Source organism: Dipodomys merriami, unplaced genomic scaffold (assembly GCF_024711535.1).
Source record: "Dipodomys merriami isolate MVZ:Mamm:240054 unplaced genomic scaffold, mDipMer1.0.p SCAF_334, whole genome shotgun sequence".
Classification (NCBI taxonomy): domain Eukaryota; kingdom Metazoa; phylum Chordata; class Mammalia; order Rodentia; family Heteromyidae; genus Dipodomys; species Dipodomys merriami.
In genome coordinates this window covers 892831-914052 of record NW_027204871.1, presented here as the reverse complement: position 1 = coordinate 914052, position 21222 = coordinate 892831, and the positions used below count along the sequence as shown (strand labels likewise).

General features: G+C 38.3%; 1 long non-coding RNA gene across 1 annotated transcript in view; it reads left to right on the top strand.

Annotated features, from left to right (window-relative positions):
- The first annotated feature begins 1347 nt into the window (after positions 1–1347).
- LOC138803111 (uncharacterized) overlaps positions 1348–21222 on the top strand; it is a 62132-nt gene continuing 42257 nt past the window's right edge. The window contains exons 1-2 of the long non-coding RNA XR_011364864.1: positions 1348–1625; positions 2637–2756. This is a non-coding gene — a long non-coding RNA (uncharacterized lncRNA). The remainder of the gene's footprint in view (positions 1626–2636; positions 2757–21222) is intronic.

The following is a 21222-nucleotide window of genomic DNA, read 5'->3' as shown; positions in this document are numbered from 1 at the left end:
GCCCCAGGATGGCATGCTAACATTCACCCATTCATGAATTGGGCCTTGAAGGCTTGTAGGTCTTGAGTTCAGATGCCAGCACTCCCCAAAATTAATCATGGAGTAAGAAGATGATGGTGATACATGTTTTCCTTTTCTGTGAAAGTCATGGGTGTCAGGTATGAAGTGGAATACATATGCAGACCTATATCCTGTGTAATCAATGTAATCAATGTTTTATGTTCCATAATAGTCAATAAAATAAATGGTCAATACATGAATAAAACAACAAAATAAAATAACTACACTGAATGCAATATGGAGTCAACATATGTATATAAATAAAAATCATACATGTAAATTGTACATGAATAGGATGTTTTCTAGTGATGGAGATCTATTTTAGGCATAAGGAACAGACCTGAATTTCTTGACTTTAAGTTGGCCAGCTTCCCATTCCCACACAGTGCAACAGAGTTACCAAGACATTGAGTTTCAATCCCAGTGCTGGCAGAAAAATGGTACCTTTGCAGTATGTGAGGCCCAATTCTTAAGCATTTCATAATGTCTCCATTTTATGAATGTGATTGTTTAACTGCTTAATAAAGAATTAACTAAAATCAATCAGTGTCCTATAATATAATTGTTTATAATTATATCCTAGAATCATTCAAGAACTGCCCAACCATGACATACATCACATTCCATTGGTATTAATATGGATAGGAATGAGTTCCTTAGGATCTCCAGCCATTTGGAGGTGGCAGAACCAGGATTCCAACTGTGAGCTCCAGCTCCCACCACTTCAACCTGGAGATAGGGTACTCACCGGGCTGTCCAAGAATATCAGCAAGACCAATGATTAGACAGGCACCAGTGGCTCTCAGCAGTCCTCCTTGATACTTACAAGGCTGTGATGGGAGGATCATGGTCAAAGTCATCCTAGTCAGGAAAGTCCTTGACACCTCTGTCCAACTTCAGTGCCAACAAAGCCAGAAGCCCAGGGCTCCAGTGTGGAGGGCGAGCCTTGAACAAAAGCAGTGCTCAGACTGTGCCCAGATCCTGAGTTCAAGGTCCGGGTCTGGCAACAAACAGACATACAGAACAATCTGTGTAGTCATCCAGCTAAAGCAGGTCACCATCTCATCTCCAACTGAATTGGACATTGTTCAGTGGGAAAAGGGCTGGGGGAGCTGCTATCTTCTTGACTCCGCAAATGCTGCTTGCATCACAGAATTCTGGCCACACCCCCATTCTTTCATGATTATTTCTGACCAATGGGATATAAGAATGGTGACCACGCCCACATTCCATGCTGCCTAGTAGTACCCGGGATTCCCTCTGTTAGTTTACAACACTACCAGCAGTTGAGGAAGGTAGAGGTGGCTGAGTGGTGAGGAAGAGACTCAAGCAACTTTGGAATATAGTAGAAAATTGAGATACCTGCCCACACCCTCGCTCCCTCCTCACCTTTCCAAGTTGCAGGATTTCAAACCTCAGGCAATGGTACACTGCCAGCCCGCCTAAAGACCTGACCTGGTCCCTGGCCCTGGTTCTCTGCTCTTGGCCCATGTGTTTGCAATGCCGCTGCCATTGCTGCTTGCCCCACCTGGAGCAGCCTCCAGCAGCTTTTCCCAGCAGCACAGGTGAGTGGCTGCTCCCAAATGACCACTACCTGGGATCAGACACGCCTCTGGGGGCACCATGACCCCTTTCTTGGATCTGAGGAGCCACCTTTCTGTCTTGGGCATTTCTGAAACAGAAACTCAATATATGCTCTAGTTGGATTGGATTGAGGTTCTCCTATCTGGGACAGGTATGCCCCACCAGGCCTGGTCCTCTGTAGTTGTAAACATGTAGCGCCATGCTCAGTCAGCGATTTAGATGGATTATCCCAAACTTTTAGTTCACAGCACCCGATTCTTGACCACAGGTGAAGCTCTGGGTAGGGCCACAACCATCAGACCTCATTCTCCTCACAGGACGGTTTTGAGGAAACAAGGGATTTATAGAGAGGGAATCTCTGGAGCATGGCTTGGCATGGAGTGAGTGGCATACAGAGAAGGTTCTCTGCAATTCTGTGAGCAAATGACAGGAAGATACCCACAAAGGACTCAGGTGGAGCAGTTATTAATCATGCAACAGCTGGGGATTTTGAAACAAACCATGGCTCTCTTTCATCATTACCCTATCCCCATGAGGAAGGGGATCCTTTACTGTGTTGAATTTTGCATCTGGGGAAACCGAGGCACAGAGAAGTCAGGTGACGTCCTTATGACTTCAACTTCACAGGAAGCTCGGCCTGACTTCACTACCATGCTCCCTAAGACAATGGGTGCAATTCAATTCACTTCTTGTGGTAGGAAGTCCACTTCTTGTCACTTGTGGGGTTTGAACCCTAGGCATGGGCACTGTTCCTGAGCTCCTCAGCAAAAGGCTAGTGCTCTATCACTTGAGCCCACAGCACCACTTGTGGTTTTCTGGTGGTTCTTTGGAAATAAAAGTCTCAAAGACCTTCCTGCGGGGGCTGGCTATGAACCATGATCCTCATATGTCAGCCTCCAGTGTAGTTAGGATTAGAGTTCTGAGCCACCGGCACTCAACTTAATTTTAATTCTGACTTCTCTCTCTCTCTTTTACAAAAACTGGTTGAATAGGTGCTGGAGGAGGGGGTCCAGCATCCCCATGTGGTTGGAATCCAAGGTGACCCTCTCATTCTGGAGGTGGGCTGTGGGACAGGAGCTGTCTTGCTCAGCCTGTTGAAACAGCTCCCTGAGGTAAGCCCCACTGTTCCCTGGCTAGACCATGAAATTCATTGTCCATCCAGCCTTACTGGACTTATTGAATTGTATTGCTTTCTACATCATTTTCTAGCACCTGGCCAAACTTATGATACATAGTTACGGAGTGAAAATGTAATGCCTTCTTAAGAAAGTCATTTAGGGCTCTGGGAATGTGGCTTCATGGTACGGTGATTGCCTAGCATGCATGAAGCCCTGGGTTCAATTCCTCGGTAACACAGAAAAAAGAAAAACACTAGAAGGAATGCTGTGCCTCAAGTGGTAGAGTGCTAGCCTTGAGAAAAAAAAGCTCAGGAATAATTCCCTACCCCTGAGTTTAAGCCCCAAGACTGGCAAAAAAATTAGTAAATGGAAAATAAAGAACCCATATTTGAAATACATAATTGCTACTTCCATACTGACACCTAATAATAGCCCGTAATTCATGTATTTTACTTATGTTAGGATACTGTGTTGAAAAAAGTTTTGTTCATTAAGTCACCGCAATTAATGCCAGGAATGTGCTTAGATGTGAGCTGAAGATTAATTCTGCAAATTCAAGGATTCAAGGATTTTGTGTCATCACTGCTCATCACAAAGTGAAAAGTAGTCTAAGTGTGATTTTGAATTCCTTTTGATCAGTTTTGGCATCAAAAAGGCAGAGGCTAATTAATAGTTGTGACAGAAAATAAGGAGTAACTCCAGATGGAAGGAAAAAAATGATAGTAAATAAGGTATACCAGAAACTGGTCTAGAGAACCATTTTTGGTTATTGAAGAAATAGTTGTAAACTAGGCTTTTGCTCATTGCCTTTATCATTCTAAATCTCTTAGGCTACTTCTTAATCTCTGCGTGATAAAAGTTTCTTTTTTTTTTTTAACTTGTGTGCATTTTTTCCTTTTTTCTTTTTAAATTTTTTTTAATTTTTAATTTTTATTTTTTGTGAACACACTGTACAGATGCGTTACAATTACATGGACAAGATAATGAGTACATTTATCAATCATTGCAGCCTCCTCCTTTGTTTACCCTTCATATCCCTTCCCAGCCTCTCCCAACGCCCCAACCCCAAAGGCCACACCCCGCACCAAAGTTGTAAAGTTCGTTTTTGACATGACAATTTGTACTTCTCATAGTTGCATCGGGTCCACCTGTATCCTTAAACGACTTGTTTTTCCACATCTCCTCCACAAATTATACCAACATCAAATATAGTGAAAGCAGGGGTTGTACTCTGGGGGTGGGACATACAAAGCAACAAAAATATAATCTTATAAATGAGTTAGAAACAAAGGCATGAAAGAATAAAACATTTAAAAACATATCAAGGGTTCATTTTCCTAACATCACATTATCTGACCTTTCCTGCTTTACTCAAACATATACTAAATATTGCAAATAAGGGAAACCATGGAACCTATGTTTCTTTGGGCTTGGCTTACTTCACTTAATATAATTTTTTCCAAGCCTTTCCATTTCCTAACAAATGGGGAAATGTCATTCTTTCTGATGGAGGCATAGAATTCCATTGTGTATATATACCACATTTTCATGATCCATTCATCTACTGAGGGGCATCTGGGTTGGTTCCAGATTTTAGCTATGGTAAATAAGGCTGCAATAAACATAGTTGTACAGGTAGCTTTAGTGTGGTCATGTTTGTGAAAATTTGGGTAAATGCTCAAATGTGGGATTGCTGGGTCATGGGGGAGCTCTATGTGAAGTCTTGAGGAACCTCCATACTGCTTTCCAAAGTGGTTGAAAAAGTTTACATTCCCACCAACAATGAAGTAAGGTTCCCTTCTGTCCACATCCCCTCCAGCATCTGTTGTTGATAGAGTTCTTGGTTATAGCCATTCTAACTGGTGTGAGGTGGTATCTCAATGCTGTTTTGATTTGCGTTTCTTTTATGGCTAGGGAGGTTGAACATTTGCTCATGTGTCTATTGGCCATCCTTGTTTCTTCTTCAGAGAAGTTTCTCTTTAAGTCTTTAGGCCACTTATTTATTGGGCAGTTGTTTCTTTGAGGATATGTTGTTGGGGGATTTGATTTTTTTGAGTTCCAAGTATATTTGAGATATGAGACCCTTATCCCTTATATTGCTAGTGAAGATCTTCTCCCAATCCGTGGGCTTTCTACTGATCTTGCTAGCTATGTCCTTTGCCATGCAGAAGCTCTGCAACTTCATGCAATCCCATTTGTCCAACCTTTCTTTAATTTGTTGTGTTTCCGGGTCTCTATTAAGAAAATTTGGACCAGAGCCAAGGAGACCTAGGGTTTCTCCTATTCCATCCTGTAACGTTTTCAGAGTGTCTGCTTTGTCTCCGAGGTCTTTGATCCATTTGGAGTTTATTCCGGTGTAGTGTGTTATATAAGGATCTAGTTATAGTTTTCTATAAGTAGTTAACCAATTTTGCCAGCACCGTTTACTGTAGAGGCTGTCTTTCTTCCATTCTATTATTTTAGCTCCCTTATCAAACATTAATTGGGTATGGGTCTATAGGTTCATTTCTGGGTTTTCAATTCTATTCCATTAGTCCTGAGGCATGTTCTTATGTCAGTACCAAGAAGTTTTGATTACCATAGCTTTATATTAGAGTTCGAAATTTGGTATTGATATTATACCAGCAGTGTTCTTTCCGTTGAGGAGCATTTTTGCTACTTGGGGTCTTTTATTGTTCCATATGAATTTTTGGATTGCCTCTTCTATTTCCTTGAGGAATGAGTTTGGAATTTTGATAGGTATCGCATTGAATTTGTAGATAGCCTTGGGAAGTATTACCATTTTCACAATGTTAATCTTTCCAATCCAGGAGCATGTGAGATTTTGCCATTTTGTAAGTTGTTTTGATTTCCTTTTTCAAGATTTTAAAATTTTCATCATAGAGGTCCTTCACTTCTTTGGTTAAGTTAATTCCTAGGTATTTTATTTTTTGAGGTGGGATTACAAATGGAGTTCCTTTCCTAATTTCATCCACACTTTTCTCATTGTTGGCATACAGAAAAGCCATTGACTTTTGGGGTTAATTTTATACCCTACTACTTAGTCAAAGTTTTGAATCAGCTTGAGTAATTTGGGAGTGGAGTCCATGGGATTCTTTAAATACAAGATCATGTCATCTGCAAAGAGGGAGAGTTTTATTTCTTCTTTCGTTATTTGGATCCCCTTTATGTTTTTTATCTTGTCTTATTGCTGTAGCTAGGCATTTTAATACTAGATTGAAGAGATGTGGAGAGAGTGGACATCCTTGTCTTGTTCCTGAGTTAAGAGGAAATGGCTTTAGTTTTTGACCATTAAGTATAATGCTGGCTGTAGGTTTGTCATATACAGCCTTTATTGTATTGAGGAATGTTCCATGGATTCCTAATTTTTCCAAAACCTTCATCATAAAGGGGTGTTGGATCTTGTCAAATGCTTTTTCTGCATCTACTGAGATAACCATATAGTTCTTATCCTTGCTCCTGTTTATGTTATGAATAATAATACTTGATTTGCGTATATTGAAACAGCTTGCATCCCTGAAATGAATCCTGTTTGATCTTGGTGTATGATTTTTTGGATGAATTGTTATAATCGTTTGGCCAAAATTTTGTTGAGAAATTTTGCATTAATGTTCATCAAAGAAATGGGTCTATAGTTGTCTTTCTTTGATGAGTCCTTGCCTGGTTTTGGTATGAGGGATATGATGGCTTCATTGAACGAGTTCAGTAGTGAACATTCTCTTTCAATTTCATTGAAGAGTTGGAGGAGTATTGGTGTGAGCTCTGCTTTGAAGGCCTTGTAGAATTCTGCTGTAAAACCATCTGGTCCTGGACTTTTCTTAGCTGGGATGTCTCTTATTGTTGTTTCTATTTCAATGCTTCATATGGGCCTGTTAAGCTGATTTAACTCATCTTGGTTTAGTTTTGGCATGCCAATATTTGCTAGGAAAAGGACTATTTCTGTCAAGTTCTCAAACTTATTAGCATAAAGTTTTGAGAAATATTCCCTTATAACGTTCTGAATCTTGGTTGTTTCCGTGGTGATGTTTCCATTCTCATCTCTGAGTTTATTTATTTGGGTGTGTTCTCTTCTTTTTCTGATAAGATTTGCTAAGGGTCTGGCAATTTTGTTGATTTTTTCGAAGATCCAACTCTTTGTTTTGTTGATACTTTGTATAGTTTTTTTTTGGATTCTTATTCATTTAATTCTGATTTAATTTTAATTATTTCTTTCCGTCTACCTGATTGGGGTTTATCTTGCTGCTCTTTTTCAAGGAGGTTCAGACGTCTCATTAATGTGTTGGTTTCAGATCTCTCCAATTAGTTGACTTGGGAACTCAGACCTATAACTTGCCTCTGAGTACTGCCTTTGCTATGTCGCTGAGGAGCTGGTAATTTGTGTGTACATCTTTGTTGAATATCATGAATACTTGAATTTCACATCTAATCACTTCCATGACCCACTGGGTGTCCAACACTGTTGTTCAGCCTCCATGTGTTACCGGAAATTCTTTGGTGGCTGTTAGTGTTGAGTTCTAATTTTATTCCCTTGTGGTCAGAGAGAATGCAAGGTATAACTTAAATGTTTCTGAATTTGGACAAGTTTGCTTTGTGGCCAAAAATGTAGTCTATTTTAGAAAATGTTCCATGTGCTGCTGAGAAAAACGTGTATTCTGATGCTGCTGGGTGAAATATTAGGTAGATGTCTTTTAAATCTAGTTGACCTATGCAGCTGTTTATTTCTGATGTTTCTCTGTTGAGTTTTGCCGAATTGATCTATCTAGTGTGGAGAGTGGTGTGTTAAAATCCCCAACAATTAATGTCTTTGGATCTATATGGGATTTGAGGGAAAGTAGTGTTTCTTGGATATATTTGGGTGCTACATTTTTTGGCGAATAGATATTTAGAATTGTAATATCCTCCTGAAAGAGAGATCCCTTAATTAGTATTTAGCTACCTTCTTTAACTCTTCTCACGAATTTTAATTTGAAATCTATTTTATCTGATATTAGGATTGCAACTCCCGCCTGTTTATGGGGGCCGTTTGCTTGGTAGATTTTGCTCCAGCCTTTAACATTGAAAATGTGTTTGTTTTTATGGGCAAGGTGTGACTCCTGAAGGCAGCAGATAGAAGGATCTTATTTTTTAATCCAACTAGACAGTCTATGTCGCTTAATTTTAAAGTTAAGTCCGTTAATGTTAAGAGTTAGGACTAAGAGGTATTTGGGAGTTCCTGCCATGTTATCCACCTTCTTGGGGTTGCGAAAACTGTGTTCTTCCTATGGTTCTTGGATTCTCACTTTTGGTGCAGTTTTTTGGCCTTTATAGTGGTCTTGTTGGTTTTCTCTGTGAAGGACATCCTTAAGAATCTTTTCTAGGGCTGGTTTGGTGGAGATGTATTGTTTCAATTTTTCTTTGCTATGGAATGTTTTTATTTGGCCTATAGTTATGAAGGAGAGTTTAGCTGGGTACAGTATTCTTGGTGGATACTTGTTTGTTTTTAGGGCTTGGCATACATCATTCCAGGCTCTTCTTGCTTTGATTGTCTCTGCTGAGAAATCTGAGGTGATTCTAAATGATTTCCCTTTATAGGTGATTAACCTTTTCTCCTTGACAGCTTTAAGGATCTTTTCCTTTGTCTGAGTTGATCCTGTGTGGATTATAATGTGACAGTGTGATATTCTATTCTGATCTGGTCTATTTGGAGTTCTAAAAGGTTCTTGTATCTGAATAAGCCTATCTTTTTGCATGTTTGGGAAGTTCTCTGCTAGGATCCTGTTAAACAAATTTCCTAGACCATTAACTTCTGTTTCTAGGTACTCCTCTACACCCATTATCCTTAGATTAGGTCTTTTGATGGTGTCTTCCAAGTGTTGGATAGATCTATCATATTTTTTGGACTTGTCTTGGATGGTTGTATGTTCTTTCTCTATAATATCTAGGCTATCTTCAATCCCCGAGTTTCGATCTTCTGCATGGTCTAACCTGCTGTTAAGACTTTCTACTTTGTTTTTTATTTCTTTTCCTTCTAATTGGTCAGCTTTGATGTCTTCACATTCTTTGTTGAAGCCTTGTTTTAGATCTTGTATGGACTTCTTTACTTCCTTAATTTGGTGTTCAGTGTTTATTCTCAAATCACTTAGTTAATTGGTTATGGTTTCCTTGGACTCCCATTCCTTCTGTTGGGTTCCATTCAGCATTCCCTTTGTGGTTTCCCTGACTTCCTTCAGCTCTTTGTTAATGGATCCCATGAATGCCTTTAGTGATCTTTGTGTATTCTCATCCTTCTCTCTCAATTTCTGTATTACTTTTTGCTTAGCTTCTTCCTGTTCATGCCATTCCTGCCTGTCTCTTTGAGTATTCTCAAGAAGCTGCACACGCAAATCCTGTATCAGTTTTTGAGTATCTTCCTCACCCTCATGATATTCCTGTATAGAACTTTTTATTGTCTCCTCTCTTTCCCTCTAATGCTCATACAGAATCCTTTGTAAATTTTCAATCTTTTCCTGCATTGACCTTTTGTTTGTGTCCTCTCTCTTTCTATCATGCTCATACAGAGTTCTTTGTATGGTTTCAACCTTTTCATTTATCATGTTTGCCAGCAGTGTTTGTAGACCTATTTGGGAACTCTCCTCTGAATTATTCATTATCTGTTCTGTCCTCTGATTATCATGAATGGGAATGGAGATACCCGGACCTGCCATTTTTCCTGTGGTTTTCCGCCTTACTCTGCCCATTTGGAATGAAAGTAACACCAGTTTTGTCCAAGAACACTAACTTAAGGCAAGCATCAACCAAAGTCTGAGTTTGCATAGTCAATAGTCTGCAGACACAATCTAGTTCAACAGATACCTTTATTCAACCTCAAACAACTATATATTAATGGGCTATGAACCTCAAAGAAGAATTTAGTAAACCAGAAGTTATTAGGGTTAGGGAGAGATGTGGGTAAAAAAATACTAATGGAGTGATGTGGGAAGATACAGGGAGAGTTAACTAAGTCCTCGTCTCAAAGCAGGAAATAGGTTGGATAGGATGGAAGTAGAGAGAGAAAAAACAAGAAGAAATTGAAAGGGAAAAAAGAGACCAGAAAAAAATAGAAAAATAAAAATTAGTAATATGCAGATTTGAGAACAAACTATTCAAAGAATGGGAATATATTCAGAGAAGGGGAGGGATATAACGGAGATGTGAAAATTTTAAAAATAAAAATACTTAAAATGTTATATAGGTATAAAGAGATAGTACTGCTATTAAGGAATTTAAGTCTCAGAAGTTTTGAATTGAGTAATAAATTTGGATTAAGTGTGTACACAATGGGGGATAGAGCCTAATAGTTAACTACGGGTTTATCTGAGGATGTGCATAACAACAATTAAGTCCCATAAAGAGGAACAAAAGAGAGGAAAAGATGAGAAGGGTAAGGAAGAAAGAAAAAAAAAGATCAGAAATTCAGTCGAGCTAAGCAAAACACAAAAAGAAAAAAATTTTTAAAAGAAGAAAAAAAAAAGAAAGAAAAACGCACACACACATGTGTCCCTAAAATAAAGATTATAAGGGGGAAAAAAGTTACTAGAAAATATTTGTTTTTCAAAAAAGGTAAAAATTAAAGATTAAAAAAAGTTTTAGAAAAGAAAAAAAACTTTTTAAAGGTATAATAAAAAAGAAGAAGAGGAAAAAAAAGTTCTTTGATTTTTTGGGGAGGGTTGGGAAAATTCCTGTATCCTCCTTGTGTCTGTAATCAGCCTCTGGTTGTAGTCTCTGGTCTGCTTGTGGTCTTGTGGCTTGGTTGGTTTCTTAAGTCAGTTTGTTTGGACAGGCAGAAAAATTTTCTGCTTTACCCAGGATTTTTCGATCCTCCCCAAGTTAGTTCAATAGGAGGGGGGTGTGCTTTGAGTATCACAAAAGAGGGAGATGGCTTTTTCCTCAAGTTTGGAGATGCTGTGATGAGGCGATGTTCTGAGTAGAGTTCAGGCCTTTCAGCAAAGAGTAGCTTTTCCCGGGGCCTAGTTTGTGAGAAACTCACAGAGGACAGCCTGGAGCCACTCTCAGGTTTTCTGTTTGCTGATGTCGAGGCTACTAAAGAGAGGGGCAGCCTGTGGCTCTGATTACCCAATGAAGAAAGCCAATCCTAGGGCTGTCGCCCGAACTGGGTGACTTTTCCCTGGGTGGAGCTGAGTCTGGCAGGTCACGCCATTAAGTTCTTGTGACCTGCTAAATGACCCTAGTTTTATTCCAAGGCCTGAGTTGGAGCTAGCAGCTCCACCAAGCTTTGTCGGTATCCAAGATGCAGATCTCCGGTACTGGGGGGGGGGAGGGGTGACCTTCCCTCCTCTGCTCCCTGAGAAGGAGTGAGCAAGTCAGGCTTCTACTCATACTGAGTCTTGGTTCCTGGGTCATCTCTGGTCTGCGAAATGCAGATGTCTGCTCCTTGTCGGTTCTTGCTGATGTTGAGTAGGATCTGCTTGCCCTCCGTGTCTGGCTCTTTTGTCCCCAGACTCTCTCTGTTTCAGGTATGTCGGTACCTCCCCCACTGCCACCACTGCCACAACAGCAGCAGCAGTTGCTGGCAAGAGCGCAGATCTGTCACCTTGCCTGGATTTTCCCTCTCTGGCCTCTCTGTCCTGTGATGGCACACTTGGTGTGATTCCTGGCTTAGGACTGTCGACTGGAACTCTATAACTGCTTTCTATGGAAGAGCTTTTTATTTCCCTCCAGCTTCTCCTCTGCCATCTTCCCAGAATTCCCGAAATATACCTCCTTCTATGCTGTTGTTTCATACCTTATTTCCTTTGTTTTCTAAAAATCTCAGTCTTTCTATATTTCTCTATGAACATTTCCTGATAGTAAATACACCTATACAGATGTCACAGGATGCTAATATAAGGGTCCCATAACTCATGAGTCATTAATGTAACAAAATGGAAAACAGGACATATTTACTGCTACCTCAATTTTTCTGAAAAGCTGCAATGTCATCATTTGGTTAAAATTCCATTCTTTGTCTACACAGTGTCATTCAGTCCACCTAAATGCAAATATGAAATGGGTGCTGTTGGTTTACAACTGTAATCCTAGCTACTCAGGAGGTTAAGATGAGAGGATTGTGGTTCAAAGCTAGCCTTGTCAGGAAAGTCCATGAGACCCTAATCTTCAATTAATCACCAAAAACCCGGAAGTGGTGCTGTAACTAAAGTGGTAGTGCGCTCAACTTGAAATGAAAAGCGGGATCCTGTGCCCAGGATCAGAATTCAAACCCCACAACCAACAAAACAGGTGAAATATGACTTTAAGGTTCCCCAGAAGGAACGGCAAGATCAATAATCTTCCCAAGCAAAAAAAATTAATTCCAAAATTATTCAGTGCACCTACTTTTGGTGAGTTATGTTATGGAATCTGTGCTGGACATATTCTCTAAAAACAAATTGTTTAGGGATTCAGGTGGACCCATTGCAACAATGAGATGTACAAGTCGTTATGTCAAAAAACGAACTTTACAACTATGGAGAGGGGGAGTATGGGAAGGAATGGGAAGGGGAAACAACGAAGAGGCAACAATGCTTGATAAGAAATGTACACGTTATCTTGCCCGTGTAATTGTTACTCCTCTCTATGGTATTCCCACAATAAAAAAAGAAAAAATGTCAAATATTAGCTTCACAATAAACATCTAATATTTCTTCTTTGAAGAGAGACGTCTATACAGTTGATGTCACTTGGCTTTCTTACTATCTTAGTTCGAATCCAACCCTGGGAGGAGAGTCTGTCAAACTCTTATCTGTAATTATACAGCAAACAAGCCACAAGTGGAGTTTTGGTTCAAGCAGTAGAGTACTAGCTTTGGGGGCAGATTAGCAGGAAAAAAAACTGTTCAGGGACAGGATCCAGCCTATGAGTTCAAGCCCCATAACCAACACAAACTAAAAAAAACAAGCAAACACAAAAAACCCAGATATTTCATTGGGACCCTCCTTAAAGGAGTACTGATCATACTCACTGGATGCTTTTTTGGAATCCTTATTGCTCTGGAGAATTCAAGACCAAACTAAAGGAATTGAAAACTGACTCCTGAAACAAGAGAATCATCTCAGGAGTGAAAATACCAGCGGTAAGACACTTTAAAACTTCCATGTCATTGTTTCTTGGCAGTTGAACTGTTTTGGGGGGTCCAGTCGTGGGCCTGAACTCTGGGCCTGAGCGCTGTCCCTCAGCTCTTCAACTCAAGGCTAGCGCTCTACAACTTCAGCCACAGCACCACTTCTGGCTTAAGTTTTGCTTATATAGTGCTGATGAATCGAACCTGGGCCTCATGCATGCAAGGCAAGCGCTCTACCACTGAGGCAACTTCCCAGTCCCTGCATTAGAATATGTTTAAAACAATTTTATTTCTTTTTGTTCTATGCTGGCCTTCAAATGGCACATTATATCTTTTTGTAATTCTCTCAATTAGAAGTTTACAGAAAAGTTATATATGAGTAAAAACACACACGAAAAAGTCGGGGACAGAGTTTGCTTCAAGCCTTGGGACTTTCTTGTACAGTAAAAAGGAAAGCACAAGTTAACTTGAACTTTGTCAATCCTCTATATTCCATTCATCTCCTGGGATCAGTTTCCACATCCAGTAGCAGTTATTTCCAGGAACAATCTACGGTGCTGCCTGAGATATAATGAATGTTTTCTTGCTTTACCGAAATAACACAAAGACACCCTGATCTGAGGTTACACGTGTTTCAGAGACAACTTAGTAAAGAGAAAATATGAAATTTATATTGCTCTTAAATACATTTTCCATGAGTATTTTGAGTTCAAACTTTGTAAGTTCTCTATAAATTAAGGCGAATTTTAAACGGGAAGAAGGTTCTCAGATCATTTTTTTGTAAGTGTATGTGCTGCGCATTATTTCCCAACTGTTCATGAGTTAACAGTAAGAAAACAATAGCAATAATAGGAGAAAGAGAAGTTTTGTGTTTAAGTATAAGGGTTCAATACACTATAGAAGATTCTACAAATAAGACCACATTGAAACAATAAAACCAAGTCCAGTATGTAAATTTGAGAGTGATATAGAGAAAGCACTACTCCTACGTGGAACAGGAAGTATGAGGCCACTCCCTTTCTAAATCACGCTTGCTAATCACGCAACTTTGTAGACAGTAGAATGGAAGCATAATTCTCTTTCCAATGCAATTCAGATATAAGAGCATGGACTTAATTGGAAAAAAATTCCATCCTGAGAGAGCAGGGATTATACTAGCCGTGAACTGGTAGAAAAGATCACATTTATTTTCTTTCTTTTACTTATGTATTTTTTGTTGTTGGTGGTCTTGGCACTTGAACACTGGGCCTGGGAGCTTTCCCTCTGTTATTCAGCTCAAGTCTAATGCTCTATACTTGAGCCACAGTGCCACTTTCAGTTTTCTTGTAGTTAATTGGAAAAAGAGTCTCCGGGACTTTCCTGCCCGGCCTGGCTTTGAACCCTATCCGAATATCTCACCACCACCCAGCTTAGGATCACACTTCTAACAGTGTACACACAGCATATATAATGTGCATGTTCATCTATCTTTATATGAATTCGTAAGTTAAAAATCTAGGCTACAGCTTAGCCTTTACACTAACAAAAATGTTTGTAATTTAAAAGTTGATACTACTGGAGAAATAAAACCTAACAATGTAAAGGTGTATGGGAAGTTCAGTTTGCATCCAGCCAGGGCAGGACAGTCTTTGAGAAGCTATAATTAACCAACAAAAAGCTGGATTGGAAGCATGGCTCAAGTATTGGAATACCACTCATGAGCAAGATTGCTGAATAAGAACTTAACCCTGTTGTATACATGCATACAACCATACACATATATACAGAGACACTTATATGCACACACAAATACACATATGAAGCAACTCTCAGAATATGTGGAAAAGTTGGAAAACAATAGAAAATATGTCCTGAGTAAGACTAGAACCAAGTGATAATTTTTAATGTTAGAAACTCCTCAAGAGAACCTTCTTCAAAAAAGTTTATGAATATTACATAGATAGGGACCAGAGATAGTAAGAGAGTCAAGTAATTATTATTCATGAGAACGGGTCCATGGAGGAATTAATCAGAGACTCCTGCGGGTGCATCTGAAAATGTTCATATCCTGTGTCAAATGTTAGAACATCTTTGAAAAGAGTACATGAACACTTTGAGCAGTATTGTGGATAATATTACTGGAGAAATTCAGAATTGCTAGTCTGTATCTAGATTAAATAAACCAAGAAACTATGGAGGGGCAATGTGATACAAGGCTAGAATTCTAGCACTCAGACTAAGACAGGAGATTAGATAGTGGAATTATACAGTGATACCTTCCCTGGACCAGGTAGTATAATTTTGTCTTAATAAAACAAACCAAACAAGAAAGGAATACAAAGTTGGAAGTTTGGGCTAATTTTGCCATTATGTTTTGAGAAGTCAAGTTTCCTATTGAAATGCAACTCACATGTAATCCTCAGTTGTGTTTGAAATGTTCTCTTCATTACAGAACATTCTTAGATGCAAAATGGCTCATGATTCCCATCCAAAATTTGAAAAACTAAGTAATCATCATTTTGATATATTCCAAGGAAAGGATGAAGGATTACAAAAGCTTAAGCCTGGAAAAACTAAGTAATCATCATTTTGATATATTCCAAGGAAAGGATGAAGGATTACAAAAGCTTAAGCCTGGAAAAACAGCAAAGTTAATCTAATGTAGCACTATGTAGATCTTGCTAAATTAGAGTTTATATTTAAAATAAATATTTTGGTTTTGTTTGTAATTTCATATTCTATAGGATACTACAAAATTCTTTTTAAGTAGAGGTTTAATTGAAAAATTTACAAATGTTTCTTGCATTCTATTTGCCTAGAATTTTCTTTCATGAGAGTAATAATTAGAACTCAGTTAATAGATAATACCAACACTTCATGTATAAAATGATAATGTGAATAATGAAGACAGAGTTGGCAACAAATGGATGATATTAATTTATACATTTAGAAAAAGGGCAATTTTTTGAGGCTTTGGTATAACATCGTATGAAGAGAATAATTGTGTGAAATCTTCTTTCTTCTACCTGTATGTAACACAGGAAGCAATTTCCTTAATTACGTGCCTCTGTATACAGTGAGAAAAATGCTAAGTTTGGGATTTGTTTTATTTTCGTTTTTGATTTATTGGTTTGTCCTAGTCTTGAACTTCGAGACTGGACACTGTCTCTGAGCCTGTTTATGCTCAAGGCCCGTGTCCTACCATTTCCAACCTCAGCTCACTTGTGTCTGGCTTTTGCTAAGAAGTTTATTGGAGATAAGAATCTAGAGAACCTTCCTGCCTGGGTGGGTTTTTCTCAACGTCTAGTGCGTTGGGGTCCCTGGGTAAGGGTAACGAAATCACAAGGACACTGTGGATGCAGAGTGCAAACAGCAATTGTCACTGCATGCTGTGCTTTATTGTTAGTGGTATTTAATGACAAGCAAGCATGATCTTTGCCAAGATTTGGTCAGAAGACATTGACACAAAAATTTCAAAAGATACATTTTTACTTGACCTGTGAGACAATGTCTTGGTATATTATTATCTAAACTATTTTAGAGCAAGCTCAAACCAATCAGGAAAATGCTTGACCAGCTGTTCATCTATGATTAAGCAAGAAGAAGGGCTACTTCCTCAGCCTTCAGGAGTCTGTGACATGTCTTTTGAGATAGGGAGAGAGAACATTTTCCCTCTCTAGCCCGGCATACCAAGAGCTTTCCTAATACTCAAATACAGTCTTCAGATAATCCTGAGGCGAAGCCTGCATCATTCTGCCCCCTAAACATAGACCCTGAGTCTTCACAATTTCCTTCTTTTTTCTTTTGTTTTAAAAGTAAAGCTTTCCACAGAGTTATCATAGATGCTTGCATTGGTTTCATAAAAATCAAATATAACAGTACAAGTGCAAACAAAATAATAACAATCATAATTCCCATACCACTAGCAGTATGTGAAATGCTTTGTAGTATTTCTTTCAGATCCAACCCTTCCAAATGTTTAATGAATGCATTAGCAATATTAGAAGCATCATCATTTGTAAATTGTTTACCAAAAATCTCATGTACATTAAATTGTAACTGAGCAATCAATTGAGCAGCAGTAGAATTTCCAGAAAAATACTGCTGTATTACATTCTAATCATGTATAGATTTCTTATATTTTACATTAGTAATGCAAAAGGTAGTAAAATTCCAATTACATTTTAACAATAACTGTTTTTCTACAACCAATAACTTGTTTCCTAACCATTCCACTGTCTGTTTAAGAATATTAATGTGTTTGTAATAGAGCATCAATTTCTACCTGTGAGACCCACAATTCATGTGAATCCCGGTGCCATTCTTCCACAAAGTGCTAATTTGTAAGGAAGTGTGTAGGGCAATTCCAGACACCGCAGCAACAGTGGTAATAGCAATTAAGCTTAAGATCACAGCTACAATGGCTCCAATCATACGCTTTGCACGTTTTAGTAGTTTGGTAAAAAAATTCAATAACAACACTATCCACAGAATTTTGGGACTATTCTCTTCCTAATTTATCAGGCCAATATGAGTTCTTTCTTGTAATATCATAGTACGATCACTGTCATTAAAATTAAGAGAGGAATTATGCAAGAACACAGGTGACAATTAAAAAAATAAATAGTAGGAGAAAATGTAAAATTTCCCACTAAAAATGCATAAGGCAGAGGTACACAAGCTGTTGCATCATAAGATTTGTACAAAGTAAAATTATAAGTGGATGCAGAGTTCACCGTCCTTGAAAACGATCCATTTGATAGCATCACAGGTTTCAGCGCCGCTGCGACCTTCCAAAGATGAGTCTGAACAGCAGTGGGTGCAGGCATGAAAACCCATAGAGCATTGGCAATGCTTCCATCTCTGCAGGCCATCAATCGAGCTCCAGTAAGCGATCCATTAATGGCTTCCGGCATCCTAGTAACATTTGATAAATCATATATGGTAATATTCCATTCTGAACATGTGTTAATAAACTGTCCAAAAGGTCCTCAATTAATAAAATTATTGAACATTTTTCCAAATGTTCCTCTACACTCTTGCCACACAAAAGGCTGATATTTTAAATCAATATAAGTAAATCATTGCACATAGGTAAGGATAACTCTCCATCAGTGACATTTTCCCAGCTGCTATTAATGGCCAAGTAGTTAATCGCTGCAGCTGTGTTTTAGAATTGGAAGTGCATTTCCCAGGTAAAACCCAATGTTGCCAATTCATTACTAAACATGGAGGAGGCCCCAGACAAACAGGCAAGGAATGAGTATAGTAAGTAAAATTTTAAAAGCTACCATCATCCTTATTGCAAAATGTGAAATTATTCCAAGGAGGAGATAAAACAGCAGGAACAGTATAGATGGTTATATCCATGTCTACCCAAACAACAGGTTCCAATAAAGGAGGGTTAGGAATAAAGGCCCCAAAACTTACATTAGCATTAGCATGGACAGAGTTTACAGTAAGCAGGGCACACATGGCCAGGAACAAATTCTCAGCTGGGACAGGTTTACCATTGCATTGTAACATCTTTTGTCTTTCTCCAGGCAACTTTTTAACCTGTCCCTAGGTGGGCAGGGGGATTTCTTTTTCCTCAATTGGTGGCTGATTCCTTGAAGGATACAGGGCTGTCCTCACTGGGCCTCATCTGTATCCATCAGGCAGGAAGCTAGTATTGTTTGCCATCCTGTGTAGACACAAAATCTTATCCTCTCCCCTTATGTAATAATGTTCCTAGTTGCCATTCTGCATCCAATGCAATCTTAATCCATACCGAAGAATTTAAATAAGGTTTCTCTGATATATGTTCAAAATGGTGCTCAGCTCTAGTTAAAATATCTCCTTGTGGTAAGTTTAAAAAATTAAGAATATAAAGAGCTAGATGTAAAATTATTTTAAGATTTTGCATGGAAAACCACAAAATTTCCATACCCTCATCCAACCTTTTCCTCCTTTTTAATTTTTTAATTTGTTGTTGTAGTGTGCCATGAACTCGTTCAATAATGGCTTGTCCTTGGGGGTTATATTCTATTCCTGTAATATGTACCACATCATAAAGTTTACAAAATCTTTTAAATCTGATATTTTATAGGCTGGTCCATTGCCAGTCTTTATTTTAGCAGGCACTCCCATAATGGCAAAAGCTTCCAATAAGTGTTCTATTACATGGTTAACAGTTTCTCCCATAAGGGCAGAAGCCCAAACAAATTTGGAATACATATCTATTGTAACATGTAGAAAGGAAAAACGGCCAAAGGCTTATACATGGATTATATCCTTTTGCCAGAGCTCGTTCTGTTGTAATCCACGAGGATTTTCGCCAGCAGGTACAATTCTCAAATGCATTGGTCTGCATATAGGATACCTTTTTATAATTTGTTTAGTTTGAGAATAAGGTATTTTATAATGCATATGTAAATGGCTAGCATTTGTATGTAAATGAGCATGATCCTGTTTAGCAGAAGCAAAACTAACTAATTTATCAAACTGATTATTGCCATATACAAGGTACCCAAGTAACGAAGAGTGAGTTCTAATGTGAGTAACAAAACTTTGGCATTACGTTGTTGCAGTAATGCTTGTAATTTTTTAAATAGTTGGTTTAGCTGGGGTTTGGATGAATATGTAACTGCAGTGACTATATTAGTCACAACTCCTACAGCATAGGCAGAATCAGTAACAATATTAACATCTCCCACAAAATCTTGTAACATCTTATTAATAGCAAAATGTTCATTTTATTGAACTGATGCTTAAGTAGTTGTTTGTACCCAATATTTATTTGTTGTCCAATAGCACTTTTTGTTTTGGAGCCATCTGTAGAAATGGTAAGAGCAGTGGAAATAGGGGCCGTGGTAATTATATTGATAATGACAAGTTGTTGTTTATGCAAGCAATCCCACAATCTAACTTTGGGAAAATGATAGGAAAATTGCCCAGGAAAATTTACTAATGCTATTTGTAGCGTTTCAGACAGGTATAATAAATATTTTACTTGGACATTTGACAAAGGAAAGATAATTTCAAATAAATCATACACCGATAGGGTAAATACCCGTTGCCTGGCCTGTTGAATAATTATTGACAACTGTTGTTTATAAGGCATAATATATTTTGTAAATCTATGCCTTGTATAAATCCATTCTAATGGTACCTCATTTTGTCGTATAATTCCTGTTGGGTATTTCCATGTATCTAAAATATATAAATTTATGAGTTGATTTAGCGTTACTCGATGTAAAAACATTTTTTTATTCTCTGTTCTACAAATTGTACTTCTCTTTCAGCTTCCTTAGTTAAAGTTCTTTTGCTATGTAAATCAGGTTCCCTTGTAATAATGAAAAAAATTATATAATTGATAAGTAGGAATTTCTAAGGATGGTCGCATGGAAATAATATCTCCTAGTAACTATTGAAAATCATTTAACTTATGTAATTGATCACGTCGTAAAGATATTTTTGAGGTGTCACTGTTTGTCTACAAACAACATATCCTGATGGAGGCATAGAATTCCATTGTGTATATATACCATATTTTCTTGATCCATTCATCTACTGAGGGGCATCTGGGTTGGTTCCAGATCTTAGCTATGGTAAATAATGCTGCAATAAACATAGTTGTGCTGGTAGCTTTAGTGTGGTCTTGTTTCTAAACATTTGGGTAAATGGCCAAAAGTGGGAGTGCTGGGTCATAGGGGGGCTCTATGTAAAGTCTTTTGAGGAACCTCCATACTGCTTTCCAAAGTGGTTGAACAAGTTTACACTCCCACCAACAATGAAGTAAGGTTCCCTTCTGTCCACATCCCCTCCAGCATCTGTTTTTGTTAGAGTTCTTGATTTTAGCCATTCTAACTGGGGTGAGGTGCTATCTCAATGTTGTATGGATTTGCATTTCTTTTATGGCTAGGGAGGTTGAGCATTTCTTCATGTGTCTATTGGCCATCCTTCTTTCTTCTTCAGAGAAGTTTTTCTTTAAGTAATTAGCCCACTTATTTATTGGGCAGTTATTTCTTTGAGGTTTTGTTGTTGGTGGATTTAATTTTTTGAGTTCCAAGTATATTTGAGATATGGGAACCTTGTCCGTTGTATGGCTAATGAAGATCTTCTCCCAATCCGTGGGCTTTCTATTGATCTTGCGAGCTATGTCCTTTGCCATGCAGAAGCTCTGCAACTTCATGCAATCCCATTTGTCCAACCTTTCTTTGATTTGTTGTGTTTCCGGGTCTCTAATAAGAAAATTTCGGCCTGTGCCAAGGAGGCCTAGGGTTTCTCTTATTCCATCCTGTAATGTTTTCAGAGTGTCTGCTTTGACTCCAAGGTCTTTGTTCCATTTGGAGTTGATTCTGGTTCAGGGTGGTATAAAAGGATCTAGCTTTTGTTTTCTACAAGTAGTTAACCAATTTTGCCAGC